This window comes from Nycticebus coucang, chromosome 17, assembly GCF_027406575.1.
Source record: "Nycticebus coucang isolate mNycCou1 chromosome 17, mNycCou1.pri, whole genome shotgun sequence".
In the NCBI taxonomy this organism is placed as follows: Eukaryota; Metazoa; Chordata; class Mammalia; order Primates; family Lorisidae; genus Nycticebus; species Nycticebus coucang.
The window spans coordinates 52,415,578-52,435,324 of NC_069796.1; positions in this window are offsets into that span (position 1 = coordinate 52,415,578).

Sequence of the window (19,747 nt, forward strand, 5' to 3'; positions counted from 1 at the left end):
CTGAGGTGACTCACAGACCCCAGAAACATCCAGAGTAGGGCTGACTCAGAGAACTGAGACTTCAACCCAGAGTAAGTGCTTCACTGGGGTCAAACAGAAGCCAGCTGACAATAAATCAGAACCACTCAGCTGCACCACACCAGACAGGACCCCAGTCTCTCAGGCTACAACAATGAATGGGCTCTCAACAAAACCCTAGGGGAAAAATCAAAGGGAGTAAAACAACCATGGGGCGTAATCAGCAGAAAATCTCCGGTAACATGAATACCAGAATAGATCAACCCCCCCAAGGAAAGAAATGGTGGATGTAATTGAAGATCCCATTCATAAACAAGTGGCAGACATGTCAGAAATCGAATTCAGAATTTGGATTGCATACAAGATTGATAAAATGGAATTAGGAATCAGAAGGGAAATTCAAAAGTTTTCTCAAGAATTTAACGAATTTAAAGACAAAACCACCAAAGACTTAGACACACTGAAGCAAGAATTTGCAGCCCTTAAAGATATGAAAAATACAGTAGAATCCCTCAGCAACAGAATGGACCAAGCAGAAGGAAGGATTTCTGACATCGAAGATAAAGCCTTTGAACGCTCCCAAACTCTCAAAGAGGAAGAGAAATGGAGAGCAAAAACAGATCATTCTCTTAGAGAGCTCTGGCATAATTCGAAGAAGGCAAATATAAGAATAATAGGAATTCCGGAAAATGGTGAAGTGGCATCAATGGGCACAGAGGCCCTTCTGCATGAAATTATGAAAGAGAATTTTCCAGACATGCCTAGAGATTCTGAAATTCGGATAGCAGACAGTTTCAGAACTCCAGCAAGATTCAACCCCAATAAGTCATCCCCCAGACATATCATAATTAGCTTCACTAAAGTCAACATGAAGGAGAAAATTCTCAACTTTATCAGGCAAAAGAAAGCCATTACCTACAAAGGTAAGAACATTAGAATGACTTCAGATCTCTCTGCTGAAACTTTTCTTTTTTTTTTTTTTTTTTTTTTTTTTTTTTTTTTTTTTGTGGTTTTTGGCCGGGGCTGGGTTTGAACCCACCACCTCCGGCATATGGGACCAGCGCCCTACTCCTTGAGCCACAGGTGCTGCCCTCTGCTGAAACTTTTCAAGCCAGAGAGGGTGGTCATCGACTTTTAATCTCCTAAAGCAAATATCTTTCAACCCCGGATCTTGTACCCAGCTAAACTGAGTTTCATCTATGATGGAGAAATTAAATACTTCAACGACATTCATATGTTGAAGAAATTTGCCACAACCAAACCAGCTCTTCAGGATATTCTCAGACCTATCCTCCATAATGACTAACCCAATCCTCTACTACAAACATGAACTCACTCAGAAACTTTTGATCAAACTCCAACTTCTACAATGGCGAAAAGATGAAAATTATCCACTGGACTTTTGAAAAACTCAATACCCAAAATTTCACCAAACTTATCAATAATCTCCATTAGTGTGAATGGCTTAAACTGTCCTCTAAAGAGACATAGATTAGCTGACTGGATACGAAAACTCAGACCAGATATCTGTTGCTTACAAGAGTCACATCTTAACTTAAAAGACAAATACAGACTCAGGGTGAAAGGATGGTCATCCATATTTCAAGAAAATGGTAACCAGAAAAAAACAGGTGTTACAATTTTATTTGCAGACACAATAGGCTTTAAACCAACAAAAGTAAGGAAGGACAAGAATGGTCACTTCATATTTGTTGAGGATAATACTCAATATGATGAGATTTCAATTATTAATATCTATGCACCCAATCAGAATGCACCTCAATTCATAAGAGAAACTCTAATAGACATGAGCAACTTGATTTCCTCCAGCTCCATAATAGTCGGAGATTTTAACACTCCTTTGGCAGTGAGGAATCGATCCTCCAACAAAGAGCTGAGTAAAGGTATTGTAGATTTAAATCTAAGCATCCAGCATTTAGATCTAGCAGACATCTACAGAACATTTCATCCTAACAAAACTGAATACACATACTTCTCATCAGCCCACAGAACTTACTCCAAAATCGATCACATCTTAGGTCACAAATCTAACCTCAGTAAATTTAAAGGAATAGAAGTTATTCCATGCATCTTCTCAGACAATCATGGAATAAAACGAGCTGAGTAACAACAGGAATCTACATACTCATACAAAAACATGGAAGTTAAATAACCTCATGCTGAATGATAGCTGGGTCAGAGATGAGATCAAGAAGGAAATTGCCAAATTTCTGGAACAAATTGACAATGAAGACACGAAGTATCAGAACATCTTGGACACCGCAAAGGCAGTTCTAAGAGGGAAATTTCTAGCACTGCAAGCCTTCCTCAGGAGAACGGAAAGAGAGGAAGTTAACAACTTAATGGGATATCTCAAGCAACAGGAAAAGAAAGAACACGCCAACCCCAAACCCAGTAGAAGAAAAGAAATAATCAAAATCATAGCAGAACTGAATGAAATTGAAAACAAAAGAATAATAAAACAGATCAATAAATCAAAAAGCTGTTTTTTTGAAAAGGTCAACAAAATAGATAAACCATTGGCCAACCTAATCAGGAAAAAAAGAGTAAAATCTCTAATCTCATCAATCAGAAACAACAAAGATGAAATAACAACAGACTCCTCAGAAATCCAAAAAATCCTTAATGAATATTACAAGAAACTTTACTCTCAGAAATATGAAAATCTGAAGGAAATGGAACAATACTTGGAAGCTCGTCAACTTCCAAGACTTAACCAGAATCAAGTGGAAATGTTGAACAGGCCCATTTCAAGTTCGGAAATAACATCAACCATACAAAACCTCCCCAAAAAGAAAAGTCCGGGACCAGATGGTTTCACATCAGAATTCTACCAAACCTTTAAAGAGGAATTAGTACCTATATTGTCAGTGTCGCTCAGCCGCCGACCAGCAGGGACGAACACACCAACGCAAAACAGCTTTCAGCAAGTTTATTATGGGGGCAAGCAGCGTCCGGGGAGAGCAGGATGGAAAAGCTCTAACCTTGTCCGGGGAGAGCAGGATGGAAAAGCCCTAACCTTGTCCAGGGAGAGCAGGATGGAAAAGCCCTAACCTTGTCCGGGGAGAGCAGGATGGAAAAGCCCTAACCTTGTCCGGGGAGAGCAGGATGGAAAAGCCCTAACCTTGTTTACAGCACTCTGTATATATACTCTAGGACACATCCTGTTATTGCGGTTTCTTGACCTAGATATCTCTCCAATGAGTGCAAAGGGCACAGGCGGCAAGGTTGTTGCCAGGGCGCAGCCTGCAAGCAGGTTTCCTAAAGTACGCCTCCGCCATCCTGTTTTTGTGCCTGATCGATACATTGTATAAGGGCCCTCCACACTATATTACTCAAACTGTTCCAAAATATAGAAAAAGAAGGAAGACTCCCCAACACGTTCTATGAAGCAAACATCACCCTGATCCCCAAACCAGGAAAAGACCCAACAAAAAAAGAAAATTATAGACCAATATCACTAATGAATATAGACACAAAAATATTCAACAAGATCCTAACAAACAGAATCCAGCAACATATCAAACAAATCATACATCATGGTCAAGTTGGCTTTATCCCAGGGTCTCAAGGCTGGTTCAATATACGTAAATCTATAAATGTAATTCAGTACATAAACAAATTAAAAAACAAAGACCATATGATTCTCTCAATTGATGCAGAAAAAGCTTTTGATAACATCCAACATCCCTTCATGATCAGAACACTTAAGAAAATCGGTATAGAAGGGACATTTCTTAAACTGATAGAGGCCATATACAGCAAACCGACAGCCAATATCATATTGAACGGAGTTAAATTGGAATCATTTCCACTTAGATCAGGAACCAGACAAGGCTGCCCATTGTCTCCATTGCTCTTTAACATTGTAATGGAAGTTTTAGCCACCGCAATTAGGGAAGAAAAGGCGATCAAGGGCATCCCCATAGGGTCAGAAGAAATCAAACTTTCGCTCTTCGCAGATATGATTGTATATCTGGAAAACACTAGGGACTCAAAAATCTAGAAGTGATCAAGGAATACAGCAATGTCTCAGGTTACAAAATCTTAGAAGTGATCAAGGAATACAGCAATGTCTCAGGTTACAAAATCAACATTCATAAATCGGTAGCCATTATATATACCAACAATAGTCAAGCTTAAAAAACAATTAAGGACTCTATCCCATTCACAGTAGTGCCAAAGAAGATGAAATATTTGGGAATTTATCTAACAAAGGATGTGAAAAATCTATACAAAGAGAACTATGAAACTCTAAGAAAAGAGATAGCCAAGAATGTTAGTAAATGGCAAAACATACCATGCTCATGGCTGGGAAGAAGCAACATTGTTAAAATGTCCATACTACCCAAAGCAATATATAACTTTAACGCAATCCCTATCAAAGTTCCACTGTCATACTTTAAAGATCTTGAAAAAACAATACTTCATTTTATATGGAATTGGAAAAAACCTCAAATAGCCAAGACATTACTCAAAAATAAAAACAAAGGGGGAGGAGACAAGATGGCTGACTGAAGCCAGCTTTCCACAGAGGCTCCTGTTCAGAATGAGAGTTAAAGGACAAAAATTCAGCAAGTAAACTGGTGGATTTGAGCTGCACTAAGAGAGAAGGTTGTAGAACGCATGCCAACCACACTGAGGTGAGCTGCGACCACAAGGATACAAGCAAAAGGGTGGAACAGAAACCAGCTGAAAACAAGGCAGAACCATTTAGCCCCACCACACCAACAGGGCCCCAGTTTCTCAGGCCAAAACACTGTATGGCCCTCGACAAAGCCCCAGGGGAAAAAATCAGAGGGAGTAAAACAACCATGGGGCGGAATCAGCGGAAAAACTCAGGTAACATGAATAACCAGAATAGATCAACCCCCCCAAGGAAAGATATGGCAGATGCAATTGAAGATCCCATTCATAAACAACTGGCTGAGATGTCAGAAATCGAATTCAGAAATTGGATTGCAGACAAGATTAACAAAGTGGAATTAGGAATTCGAGGAGAAATTCAAAAGTTGTCTCAAGAATTTAACGAAATTAAAGACAAAACCACCCAAGACTTAGACACACTGAAACAAGAATTTGCAGCCCTCAAAGATAGGAAAAATACAGTAGACTCCCTCAGTAACAGAATGGAGCAAGCAGAAGAAAGGATTTCTGACATCGAAGATAAAGCCTTTGAACGCTCCCAAACTCTCAAAGAGGAAGAGAAATGGAGAGCAAAAATGGATCACTCACTCAGAGAGCTTTGGGATAATTCGAAGAAGGGAAATATCCAAATCATAGGAGTTCCAGAAACAGATAAAGTGGCCTCGCTGGGCACAGAGGCCCTTCTGCATGAAATTATGAAAGAGAATTTGCCAGACATGCCTAGACATTCTGAAATTCAGATAGCGGACAGCTTCAGAACCCCAGCACGACTCAACCCCAATAAGACATCCCCCAGGCATATCATAATTGACTTCACTAAAGTTAATATGAAGGAGAAAATCCTCAAAGCTGCCAGGAGAAAGAAAACCATTACCTTCAAAGGCAAGAATATTAGAATGACTGCAGATCTCTCTGCTGAAACTTTTCAAGCCAGAAGAGGGTGGTCACCGACTTTTAATCTCCTAAAGCAAAATAACTTTCAACCCCAGATCTTGTATCCAGCTAAACTGAGTTTCATTTATGATAGAGAAATTAAATACTTTAATGACATTCATATGTTGAAGAAATTTGCCATAACCAAACCAGTTCTTGAGGATATTCTCAGACCTATCCTCCATAATGACCAACCCAATCCTATACCACAAAAGTAAACTCACTCAGAAACTTCGGATCTAACTCCAATTTCCACACTGGCAAAAGGATTAAAAATGGCCACTGGACTTTTGAAAAACTCGATACCCAAAACTTCACCAGACTTATCAATATTCTCCATTAATGTGAACGGCTTAAACTGTCCTCTAAAAAGGCATGTTAGCTGACTGGATACAAAAACTCAGGCCAGATAATCTGTTGCATACAAGAGTCACATCTTAACCTAAAAGACAAATACAAACTCAGGGTGAAAGGATGGTCATCCATATTTCAGGCAAATGGTAATCAGAAAAAAGCAGGTGTTGCAATTTTATTTGCAGATACAATAGGCTTTAAACCAACAAAAGTAAGGAAGGACAAGAACGGTCACTTCATATTTGTTAAGGGTAATACTATGATGAGATCTCAATTATTAATATCTATGCACCCAACCAGAATGCACCTCAATTTATAAGAGAAACTCTAACAGACATGAGCACCTTGATTTCCTCCAGCTCCATAATCGTCAGAGATTTCAACACTCCTTTGGCAGTGTTGGATCGATCCTCCAACAAGAAGCTGAGCAAAGAAATCTTAGATTTAAACCTAACCATCCAACATTTGGATTTAGCAGACATCTACAGAACATTTCATCCCAACAAAACTGAATACACATACTTCTCATCAGCCCACGGAAATTACTCCAAAATCGATCACATCTTAGGTCACAAGTCTAACCTCAGTAAATTTAAAGGAATAGAAATTATTCCATGCATCTTCTTGGACCACCATGGAATAAAACTTGAGCTGAGTAACAACAGGAATCTGCATACTCATACAAAAACATGGAAGTTAAATAACCTTATGCTGAATGATAGCTGGGTCAGAGATCAGATTAAGAAAGAAATCGCCAATTTTTTGGAACAAAACGACAATGAAGACACAAACTATCAGAACCTCTGGGACACCGCAAAGGCAGTTCTAAGAGGGAAATTTATAGCACTGCAAGCCTTCCTCAAGAGAACGGAAACAGAGGAAGTTAACAACTTAATGGGACATCTCAAGCAACTGGAAAAGGAAGAATATTCCAACCCCAAACCCAGTAGAAGAAAAGAAATAACTAAAATTAGAGCAGAATTAAATGAAATTGAAAACAAAAGAATAATACAACAGATCAATAAATCAAAAAGCTGTTTTTTTGAAAAGGTCAATAAAATAGATAAACCTTTGGCCAACCTAATCAGGAAAAAAAGAGTAAAATCTCTAATCTCATCAATCAGAAACAACAAAGATGAAATAACAACAGACTCCTCAGAAATCCAAAAAATCCTTAATGAATATTACAAGAAACTTTATTCTCAGAAATATGAAAATCTGAAGGAAATTGACCAATAGTTGGAAGCACGTCACCTTCCATGACTTAGCCAGAATCAAGTGGAAATGTTGAACAGGCCCATATCAAGTTCGGAAATAGAATCAACCATACAAAACCTCCCTAAAAAGAAAAGCCCAGGACCTGATGGTTTCACGTCTGAATTCTACCAAACCTTTAAAGAGGAATTAGTACCTATATTACTTAATCCGTTCCAAAAGGTAGAAAAAGAAGGAAGACTACCCAACATGTTTTATGAAGCAAACATCACCCTGATCCCCAAACTAGGGAAAGACCCAAGAAGAAAAGAAAATTATAGACCGATATCACTAATGAATATAGATGCAAAAATATTCAACAAGATCCTAACAAACAGAAGCCAGCAACACCTCAAACAAATTATACATCATGACCAAGTCGGTTTTATCCCAGGATCTCAAGGCTGGTTCAATATACATAAATCTATAAATGTAATCCAGCACATAAACAAATTAAAAAACAAAGACCATATGATTCTCTCGATCAATGCAGAAAAAGCTTTTGATAATATCCAGCATCCCTTCATGATCAGAGCACTTAAGAAAATCAGTATAGAAGGGACATTTCTTAAACTGATAGAGACCATCTACAGCAAACCCACAGCCAATATCATATTGAATGGATTTAAATTGGAATCATTTCCACTCAGATCAGGAACCAGACGAGGCTGCCCATTGTCTCCATTGCTTTTTAACATTGTAATGGAAGTTTTAGCCACTGCAATTAGGGAAGAAAAGGCGATCAAGGGTATCCATATAGGATCAGAAGAGATCAAACTTTCACTCTTCGTGGATGATATGATTGTATATCTGGAAAACACTAGGGACTCCACTACAAAACTCTTAGAAGTGATCAAGGAATACAGCAGCGTCTCAGGTTACAAAATCAACATTCATAAATCGGTAGCCTTTATATATACCAACAATAGTCAAGTTGAAAAAACAGATAAGGACTCTATCCCATTCACAGTAGTGCCAAAGAATATGAAATATTTGGGAATTTATCTAACAAAGGATGTGAAAGATCTCTATAAAGAGAACTATGAAACTCTAAGAAAAGAAATAGCTGAAAATGTTAACAAATGGAAAAACATGTGGATTAATTTGAGTCTCTATAGATCCTGGTTATCCACATGAAAAAAGCCAACAATCCCTTATATCAATGGGCAAGAGACATGAATAGAACTTTCTCTAAAGACGACAGACGAATGGCTAACAAACACATGAAAAAATGTTCATCATCTCTATATATTAGAGAAATGCAAATCAAAACAACCCTGAGATATCATCTAACCCCAGTGAAATGGCCCACATCACAAAATCTCAAAACTGCAGATCCTGGCGTGGATGCGGAGAGAAGGAACACTTTTGCACTGCTGGTGGGACTGCAAACTAGTACAACCTTTCTGGAAGGAAGTCTGGAGAAACCTCAAAGCACTCAACCTAGACCTCCCATTCGATCCTGCAATCCCATTACTGGGCATCTACCCAGAAGGAAAAAAATCCTTTTATCATAAGGACACTTGTACTAGACTGTTCATTGCAGCTCAATTTACCGTTGCCAAAATGTGGAAACAGCCTAAATGCCCACGAACCCAGGAATGGATTAACAAGCTGTGGTATATGTATACCATGGAATACTATTCAGCCATTAAAAAAAATGGAGACTTTACATCTTTCGTATTAACCTGGATGGATGTGGAAGACATTATTCTTAGTAAAGCATCACAAAAATGGAGAAGCATGAATCCTATGTACTCAATCTTGATATGAGGACAATTAATGACAATTAAGGTTATGGGGTGGAAGCAGAAAGAGGGATGGAGGAAGGAGGGTGGGGCCTTAGTGTGTGTCACACTTTATGGGGGCAAGACATGATTGCAAGAGGGACTTTACCTAACAATTGCAATCAGTGTAACTGGCTTATTGTACCCTCAATGAATCCCCAACAATAGAAAAAAAAAAAAAAAAAAAAACAAATGGAAAAACATACCATGCTCGTGGCTGGGAAGAATCAACATTATCAAAATGTCCATACTACCCAAAGCAATATATAATTTCAATGCACTCCCTATTAAAGTTCCACTGTCATATTTTAAAGATCTTGAAAAAACAATACTTCGTTTTATATGGAATCAGAAAAAACCTCGAATAGCCAAGACATTACTCAGAAATAAAAACAAAACAGGAGGAATCACACTACCAGACCTCAGACTTTACTACAAATAGATAGTGATCAAAACAGCATGGTATTGGCACAAAAACAGAGAAGTAGATATCTGGAAAAGAATAGAGAACCAAGAGATGAATCCAGCTACTTACCGCTATTTGATTTTTGACAAGCCAATTAAAAACATTCAGTGGAGAAAAGATTCCCTATTTAACAAATGCTGCTGGGTGAACTGGCTGGCAACCCTGCAGAAGACTGAAATTGGACCCACACCTTTCACCATTAACTAAGATAGACTCTCATTGGATTAAAGATTTAAACTTAAGACATGAAACTATAAAAATACTAGAGGAGAATGCAGGGAAAACCCTTGAAGAAATTGGTCTGGGTGAGTATTTCATGAGGAGAACCCCCCGGGCAATTGAAGCAGCTTCAAAAATACACTACTGGGACTTGATCAAACTAAAAAGATTCTGCACAGCTAAGAACACTGTAAGTAAAGCAAACAAACAGCCCTCAGAATGGGAGAAGATATTTTCAGGGTATATCTCTGACAAAGGTTTAATAACCAGAATCCACAGAGAACTCAAACGCATCAGCAAAAAAAAAAAAAAACAAGGAATCCCATCGCAGGCTGGGCAAGGGATTTGAAGAGAAACTTCTCTGAAGAAGACAGGCACATGGCCTTCAGACATATGAAAAACTGCTCATCATCTTTAATCATCAGAGAAATGCAAATCAAAACTACTTTGAGATATCATCTAACTCCAGTAAGATTAGCCCATATCACAAAATCCCAAAACCAGAGATGCTGGCGTGGATGTGGAGAAAAGGGAATACTTCTACACTGCTGGTAGGAATGCAAACTAATATGTTCCTTTTGGAAAGATGTTTGGAGCACACTTAAGGATCTAAAAATAGACCTGCCATTCAACCCTGTAATTCCTCTGCTGGGCATATACCCAGAAGACCAAAAACCACATCATAACAAAGATATTTGTACCAGAATCTTTATTGCAGCCCTATTCATAATTGCTAAGTCATGGAAAAAAACCCAAATGCCCATCGATCCACGAATGGATTAACAAATTGTGGTATATGTACACCATGGAATACTATGCAGCCTTGAAGAAAGATGGAGACCTTACCTCTTTCATGTTTACATGGATGGAGCTGGAACATATTCTTCTCAGTAAAGTGTCTCAAGAATGGAAGAAAAAATATCCAATGTATTCACCCCTACTATGAAACTAACTTGGGACCTTCACATGAAAGCTATAACCAAGTTACAACCTAAGAACAGGGGGAAGGGGGAAAGCGTGGGGAGGGAGGGGGGAGGTGAGTAGAGGGAGGGGGATTGAAAGGATCACACCTGTGGTGCATCTTACAAGGGTACATATGAGGGTTGGCAAATGTGGAATGTAAATGTCCTGGCAAAGTAACTAAGAAAATGAGAGGAGGGCTATGTCAACTAATGAGATGAAAATATGTCAAATATTCTATGAACCAAGTGTATGGTGCCCCATGATCATATTGATGTACACAGCTATGATTTAATAAAAAAAAAAAGAAAATAGGAAAATATTGTTATGGCATTAGGATAGAGAGGAATCTGTAAACACAAAAGGATAAGGCACATAAAAAAGATAAAAATACTGACTACTGTAAAACTTAACATTTTTTTATTCCAGCATTATTTATATAGGTAAGAGGTATTTACTATATATATATCAACACAAAGATATAAGTATCAGAATAAATTATTTACAAATCATGAAGACAAAATAAATAAATAACCTCCCCAAATGGGCAAAGTTTGGGGATTATCAACCCGTAGAAGTTGAAATAAGCAAACAAAAAGATATACAACTTTGCTATATATTAGAGAATTTTGAATTAAAATAAAATGAGATGCAAATGTACATTCATCAGACTGAAAGGTTTTAAAAATCTAACAATTATATAAACTGCTGGCAGAAATACAAATTTCTAGAACACCTTTATGAGAAACCATAGCTTTTGTCTATAAGGGGACATGAGTAAGAGAGATCTTAACAGAATTTGAACAGATAAAAATTAGGACCAACTTCAAGGTCATCAGCAGGAGAATTGATAAATGAATTGTGGGAGCAATACAACATAATACTATTCAAGAATGAAAATTAAAGAGTGTGAGTGAATTTCACGAATAACATTTAAAGAAAAGAACACTGCAGAAAGATATACAGAGTGTGCTACTGAAAATACTTTGCACAGAATACACACTGAGTTGAGGTTAGGAGATATGAGGTTCACAGGGAAAGAAAGGAAGGTGAAGATACCCGGGAGAAATTGCAATTTCTTTTCTAATTTTCTGTTTCTCTTTTTAAATACTTGAAGGAAATATGGCTGAACCTAAAGATTTGCTAATATGGGATTAAAATAATATGGAAATACATGTTAAATAAAAAAAATAAAAATAAAATTTGAAGGTAGATAAACAGTAAATATTTCCAGGGATAATTACTTAGTGCTGGGCAAACCTCAATGTGTTGGAAGTTCCAGCTCCTGTTGGATCAGTGCCACAGAGCTGGGGGTATTTATCTAAAGTTTATCTGAATCATCTGAGCAGCAGAGGTAGGTGCAATTTGGCAGGCGATCTTCACTTGGTTATGTTTGACAGGTTTAATAATAACAGTTAAAAAAACAGTTCCTGAAGGAGACATTTATTATTCCTACAGTGTCACCAAAGAATCACTCTTGCCACTCCCAGTCCCTTTGCTCTGCCTCTTCCATCCCATGAGCCCTCACTTATAGATTCCAACAAAACCAGCAAAGCCTGGTTTACAAGATGAAGATCTTTCTTGGAGTATGTTTTATGGAAAACATCCAATGACATTTTTCAACAACTGAAATGGGAACATAGATATTTGTTGCTGAATATTTCAATTCTGAGTTGTATTTATTAAGTGCCCTTCTACCCTTGTCGCAGAGAAAAATAAGGGAATAGAGAAAGATCTCTGCCCACCAAGAGGTCTTGGGTTCAGCTCTCAGCTATGTAATCATCTCCTAGAGGTTTAACCTTGAATACATCACTTTAAAGTCTGAGCCTTCTCATCTATGAAATAAAGGAATGGATCAAATAATTGTGAAGATACTTTCCAGTTTTGAAATCTATGAAACCACTGTCATAACTGGAACAGATGTCACATGTTTTATCATTTGCTGTGCCAAGAGAGAAGCTGATTGATTGGGACAGTCACTTGGGTTGTTTGAGAATCTTATCAAAGCAAGAAGAAATCTGGTGTGAGAGGTAGTTATGTTGGCACTCGGGACAATAAATAGCATATTTCCTAAATGTAAGGTACAGAAGCGAAGAGGTACATCAGGAGTAAACATTTCAGGAAAACTCCACAAAGGAGAAATGGAAGGGAGAGAGAGCAGGGCTGACAGCATCAGCAAAGGCACAGAGACAGACAGGTGGCAGGTCTGTCTGAGCCAGGATGGATGCTAAGGCAGCAGGACCAAAGTGCAGCATGTGTCTCCCAGCTGAACTTCCACCAGGATGCCAGGTGGCACATAGACTTGGTTTTAAATAATGTAGAATTGTATCATAAGGAAGTTATTTCTTTTCCATTCTTCTTTAATCCATCTGATTATGTCGAGGAGAAAGACTCATGTGTGCTAACATATTTTTGAAAGCCTCAGTATTTTTCTCAACTTTTGGGGGGTATTGATCTATTTTATTAATGTTGTGATATCACAAGAGGCAAAAACTTCTCTGTTTAGACAGCTGAATTTCAGAAACTTCATCAAGGAAGAGCGTCTCTTAAATTTAATAACTCTGGCTTGTAGTCCTTGGATTTATTTTGAGGTTCTTTCATTTATGGAAAATGATATAATTTTTCCATTTGAATAGTGATGTGAAGTTTTTCAAAATTCTAAATGGGGATGTATCATTTAAAATTAATACACTAAGTAAATAACCATGTAGGTGGTATGAGGGCAGGGAAAAGTCCAGACAGTGATGTGGGAGTGATGATGTTTGAGAAATCCTTAGATGCTTGCTAAGAGCCTGGGCATGGAACAAGACCAGCATGGACTCAAGTCCTGCCTCTGTTGTTTACCAGCTTTATGACCTTAAGTCTGATGTTTTATGGGGGAAAGAACAAGAAGGAAGGATATGATGAGTTTAGGAAAGTATTTATAGGAATATCATGAAGGGAACACAGCCTGTTTCTGTCCTTTCCTTACCCTAAGGCTGAATATTTGCAACCAGGTGCTGCTTTGTGAAGCACTCTATCTTTAGATGTGAGCTGTTTTTATTCACTCCTCTTTTGGTACCATTACTACCTCACTCAACCCCCTTCATTCTATGGAGAGAAAGCTATGATGGCATGGTAGAAGGAATATTGGAATTGAACCTGGAAGACCAAGCTTTGGACATAGAATCTACCATTGACTATATGGAAAAACTTACTGCATCTCTGACCTTGAACATCAATGGTAAAGATATGACCAACTCTCCAGAATTATTGTGAGACTGGACACCAGGACATTCCTAGCACATAGTAGATCTTCAATAAATGCTGTCACTTCTCCTCAGCTATATATTTTGTAGAGCCCACTAGCACATCTCTTTGGGTATTTGTCTATTTCATTAATGCTTCGATGTCACAAGAGGCAGAAACTTCTCTTTAGGCAGCTAAATTTCTGAGTCGCAAACTGCAGACTGTTAAAAATGCTCAGCACGACTGGGCAAAAGGGCACTTCAACAAACAGTTCTGCAACCCAATCTGGCAGATTCTTGATATCAGCATGATCTTGGCTCTAAAATTTTCTCCTTCTGACTCTTGACCTATAGAAAAGAAAAACCATTAGATACATCTAAATCTAGCTTTGTATTATACATGGCAATCTCACTTCCTAGATATTTTGTGCATTCTTAGGTTTTTTTTTTTGCTTACAACTGATAGAATTGGAATACAGGATTAACAAAGACAGAAGACTTTTCAACACATGGAAGTTAAAAGGAGAAAGTGACCAATTCAAGTAACTGGAAAATCCAGAGTATGTTTGCTACTGGCATGGCTGGATCTAGGTGCTCAATGATATTGTCAGGGCTGGTGAGTGATGTCAATATCATTCCTTTTGATCATACAAACAGAAGAAAAAATACTGTCACAAACATTTGAACTATGAAGTTATTATCAGCTCTTCTGCGATGACCCACTCTGTGACCATCATTCCTAATGGATGTCGTTGACTAGACATACACTATCTCTAGAGTTAATGCAATGAGCTGATTATCTAAAACCTCACAGAAATACTGGAGTGCCATGGTCAAGTTCTATAGTTATGATAGCTATGATATTAGGGCTAAGATGACAAAAGAGAACAAAGCTTCTTTTTTGATTTTATAGAGCAAAAATTGAGGCTCAGAGGACTTGATTGACTTTGCCAAAGTTATACAGAAATTAGATGACATTTCTGACATTGTAACCCAGATTTTCCTGGGTCCTAGTTGGATATATACTTTCTTCTATACTTTGTTATACCTCTGATGGCTCAGCCTCTGGTTGCTAAATCTATCTGTCCCTCTTTTTAAATAAGGAACATATTAAGGGTTTAGACTTTTCTGAAATCCCCCAGCCTGACCCCAAGTGGACCTCTCCCCTGGGACATAAGACAAGTCCAAACAGGAGGAGTCAGCTAAGCAGGGCAGTGCTAACAGGCAGAGCTGGCAGATGGAGAGCTGTAGGGCACAAGGCACTCTCCGGCATTCTGAGACTTCTAACTCCCACAAGTTAGGAGCTGTATGAACCAGTTTGCTTAGGTGGCTTTTGGTTTATGCATATTATCATTGATTAAGTATTACTTGCCCCTGATTACTCTCAAAATTGTTCCCTATTAAATGGCAATCAGTCCTACTGTAAGCCTGTCTAGTGTGGTTCCCCATGTCTGGGAACTGGTTCTGCTTTGTGAAACTCTTATTAGTACATACTCCTCTGTACTTTGCCTCTGTCTTACTTTTGACCCCTGGCATAGGAATTTAGAGATTAAACTTTTAGGGATTACTATATTTATTCTTTTCAATTGTAGCTGAGGAAACCAGAGCTCAGAGACTCTAAACTATTTGTTCAAGATTACCAGCAACAAGAGATAGGCTTTCAATCACTCATCCAATAGTCTTTCTGCAAGATGCTGTTCCTTCATGTGTGTTTATCTTTGAATCTGATGACTTGTTCTTTCTAATCTTGGGCATGGCTCATTTTTGCTGTTTTCTTAGTAGTACTTGGATAGGGCCATACAAGTACGTGTCCACTTTAACTCTTGGTCATCAATGTATTCCTAGATCTCTGGATCTATGGATACCTGTTTATACATGACTGCTATGAATATGAATTTTTTTGAGGGGGATGCAATTTAGTCCATATCAACTTCTAAAATATTATATAAAATATTACATCCATATAAGAAACATTTATTTCATTATTAATAAAAAACATTACATCCTCTAAAAAACAAAGGATGTTAGTAACATCATACTTCAAAGGAAAAAGTGACATTATGAAGCTCACAGAGCTATTCATTATTCAAAGGTCCATTTGGACTAGTTTTGTCCTAGGAAAAGAAAGGGATTTAGGAATATCTCATTTTGGATCCATTGAATCTCCTTGGGTTAGGTGTGATGTTTTCATTTTTGTTTGGTTTTGTTTTTCAAGGAGTTGGCAGAAAGTCTAATTAATGCCATCAAAAGCATGACATTTAATTAACTAAATAACATGTTGAGCTTAATGATAACATATTTCAGCACCCAGCAGGCAATGATGATCTCTTGGGCCATTTCTAAGGAGGCCTGTGATTTGATAAAGAGAAATCCTTCTCGACAAAATCCAGAGATCCCCCGAGTGTAGTCAGAAAAGCTTCAGCATGAGTGCTGGCCAGGCAAATTGTCTTATCTCCTTGGACCTTGCTTGAAAAGACCCAGGAACAAAGAGGAGGAATGGGGTTGCTGAATGGCTTTTTCATCTTTTACACCACTCCTGAAGTCCAGAAGCATTTAGGAAGAAGTGCAGTCTTTAAATTGCCTATTCCCATACCTTGGTTTATTCTAGTTTCTACTGGAAAATGGAGAAGGGGAAACAAGGCAGGACAGACAAGGACCTTGCAAGGGACTGTCTGAAGCCATATTGCCAAGTTAACGGTCCCTCCAAGCAGCCAAGTATGTGGACATGGGTGCCCTCTGCTGGACACTGGAGAATCTTCAGTGATGCATATCTGGACCCTCACCCACCAGCCAAGGGCCTTTCAGCCTAGAGTCAAACCTTCTGAGTAGAATTCCTAGGGTCTCTTCAGTCACAATATACCCCTCAAACATTGTGTGCAAGAAATGGATTTTAGATAATTCTGTGCTTTGGCTTATGACTATCATTCTTTTCTTTGCAACCCTGTTTCCTTTATGTTCTCCAAACATTTGTATCCCTTTAAACTCAATTGTACTATTCCTTTTTCTTTCAACCCTTTTGTAATAAACCTGGGTGAAATTACTTGTATACAGCATCACAGACTTTATCTTGTGAGTCATGCAGTATTGTCCAACCCACAGCCCACTGGCTGCACGTGGATTGTGTGAGGACTTCTTTGCTTATTTGTGATGGTAGCTATCACAAGACTTTTTTGTTTCTATTTGCTCATTAGCTTTTGTTAGGGTTTGTGTATTTAATGTGTGGCCCAAGACAACTCTTCTTCTTCTAGTGTGGTACAAGGAAGCCAAAGGGTTGAACACTGCCAAAACTTTAGACCTTTATTTTATAGAAGAGGCAGATAGAGGCTTAGAGAGTTGAAATGACCTATCTAAAGTGGCAAAGACCCAACGGGAACCAAAATCCAGATGGTTTAACTCCTTTTCTTGGATGTGCCATCTTCCCATAGAAACATAGTGGTGTCTTCATGGTGAGAGTGAAGGCTCTGGGGACAGAGGTCCTGGGTTTAATTCCTTACTTTACTCTGTGTTAGCTGTGTGATATTGGTGAAGATACTTGACCTCTTTGTGCCTCAGAGTTCTCACCTAATAGGGTAGTTGTGAGGGTGAGGGAATATAGTGAAGATAAGGCATTCAGTGTAGCACCAAGTAGGTGCTCAATAAGTGACATTATCATTGCTTCTATGATTACATAGTAGTATTGGTTGGAAGATGCTACCACTGGTTCTGTAATAGAACTACTAGAGCAGGTACCAAAGAGTTGTCTAAGTCGTTTTTACTCATTGAACATAAAAATCTGTCTCTTTTCAAATGGAGAAGCCTCCTAGGCAGAGAGACCCAACTGGGAGGTGGGAGAGTTTAGGGAAAGTATTTGCTTGACTGACTATTTAGGCTTGAAGAAACAGTGTGGATGCAAATGAAACTGGCAAATGTAGTAGTTTAGCTTTCTTCTACATGCGGTGGCAGAGGAGTGGGGTGGTCATCACTGATTCTTGTGTAGGGCAGCTCTCCTCTTCCCATTTTCCTTATGACTTATTTCACCTTCTCCTACATGTGAAGGCCCGTAAAGGCCTGAATGATTGCTTTCTCCATCATAAGTGCACATGTAGGTGAACACACCCATTTTGGACCTTTCAGAGTTCCAATCACCTGAGGTTGTCACCAAGGAGCCTGGTGTTGCTTGTAGCCACGTCAGAATGAAGAACGAGGCTGTCAAGGTTGGTCGGTGGTGGGGGCTTGTCACTTCTGGATTGAGTGCTCTCTTGCATGGAAATCACTGGTAGGCCAAAAAGAAACTGAGGATACCGGCAAAGGGGAAGGAAAGGGAGAAAATGCCTGTTTGAATGCAATGAGAGGAGAAAAAGACAATTTCCTACAGTTGCTTTGGGAATTGTCTCCCAGAAAGGGGCAAACAGTTATTAGAACAAAGGATGCCTCCACTTCCTTGGAGTGCATGTCATCTCCTGCTTTTGGCCACGGCTGACAGAAGTCTATGCCTTCTTCCTCCCCTTGCTTGGTACTTTTATTTCCTGGATTTTGACTATTTTCATTTGCTGGGGTGAGCAGGAAATATAACTGGGAGAAAGGAAATGGGTAGGATTCAGTGAGTGTTGGGATGGATGCTACATCTTTTATAACCTAGTCTCCAAGTGACATCCCATCTCTTCTGCTGTGTGTTTCTGGTCCCCCAGACCAATGCATGAATGTCAGGAGGCAGATGGTAGAGGCCATCTGGGAGGCTGGCTTCCACAGGTGGATGGTATTATTATCTCCTTCACAGTGACAAAAGTGAGGCAGAGAGAGTTTATGTAAGTAATCCAAGGTTTCACCTTAATAAGTGAAAGCAAATGAATAAACCAGCTATCAAATTTAGGCAATTTAGTGGCACTCCTTCCTTCTTAACCACCACACAGTTCTGTCTACAGAGTAAGTAGCATATCGACATTAGCTATGTATACTTTATTTCACTCCCAACAACCAGTCTACAAGTGTATAACTCTAGGTATGGACTATACTTGACATTACTCCTGTTAAACACAACGAGAGTTCTACAGTGAACTTCTTCCTTCAGCCTGGTGGATAGGTACAAATAATCAGAAAACAGGACTTTTGCCTATATGAAGCATACAACCTTGCTGGGGTGACAACACCAGCAGGAATTTCTAGACTTTGAACTGCTATAGTACTTGTTGCCTTTACTCACTTTTTTTTTTTTTTTTAGCATTTCTCCTATATTCCTTGTACTGTCATTTGTTAAACTAGATTATGAATTCCCTTAGATTGATTTCTGTCCTGTACTTCGTTGAGGTCTTCCTAGCATCAAGTAGGGTGAGTTTTCACATAACAGGAATCTTCAAACAATGTTAATTAGTGAAGATTATGTAAAATTATTAGAGAACCCAAAGCAGCATGATGAAATGGCAAAGAACATAGATATTATGGGTCTTTTGATATCTTTTGGATTTTCTTCTTTTAAAATTTATTCTTTTTCTTTTTAAATTTACATTCTACCTTTACTAAGTTTCACATTACAAAGTTACCCTTGTAAAATGTACCGCAGGTGTAATCCCACCAATCACCCTCCCTCTGCCCACCTCCCTCCCCTCCTTTCCCCCCTACTCCCTATTCTTGGGTTATAACTGGGTTATAGCTTTCATGTGAAAGCCATAAATTAGTTTCATAGTAGGGCTGAGTACATTGGATACTTTTTCTTCCATTCTTGAGATAATTTACTAAGAAGAATATGTTCCAGCTCCATCGATGTAAACATGAAAGAGGTAAAGTCTCCATCTTTCTTTAAGGCTGCATAATATTCCATGGTGTCCATATACCACAATTTATTAATCCATTCATGGATCAATGGGCACTTGGTCTTTTTCCATGAC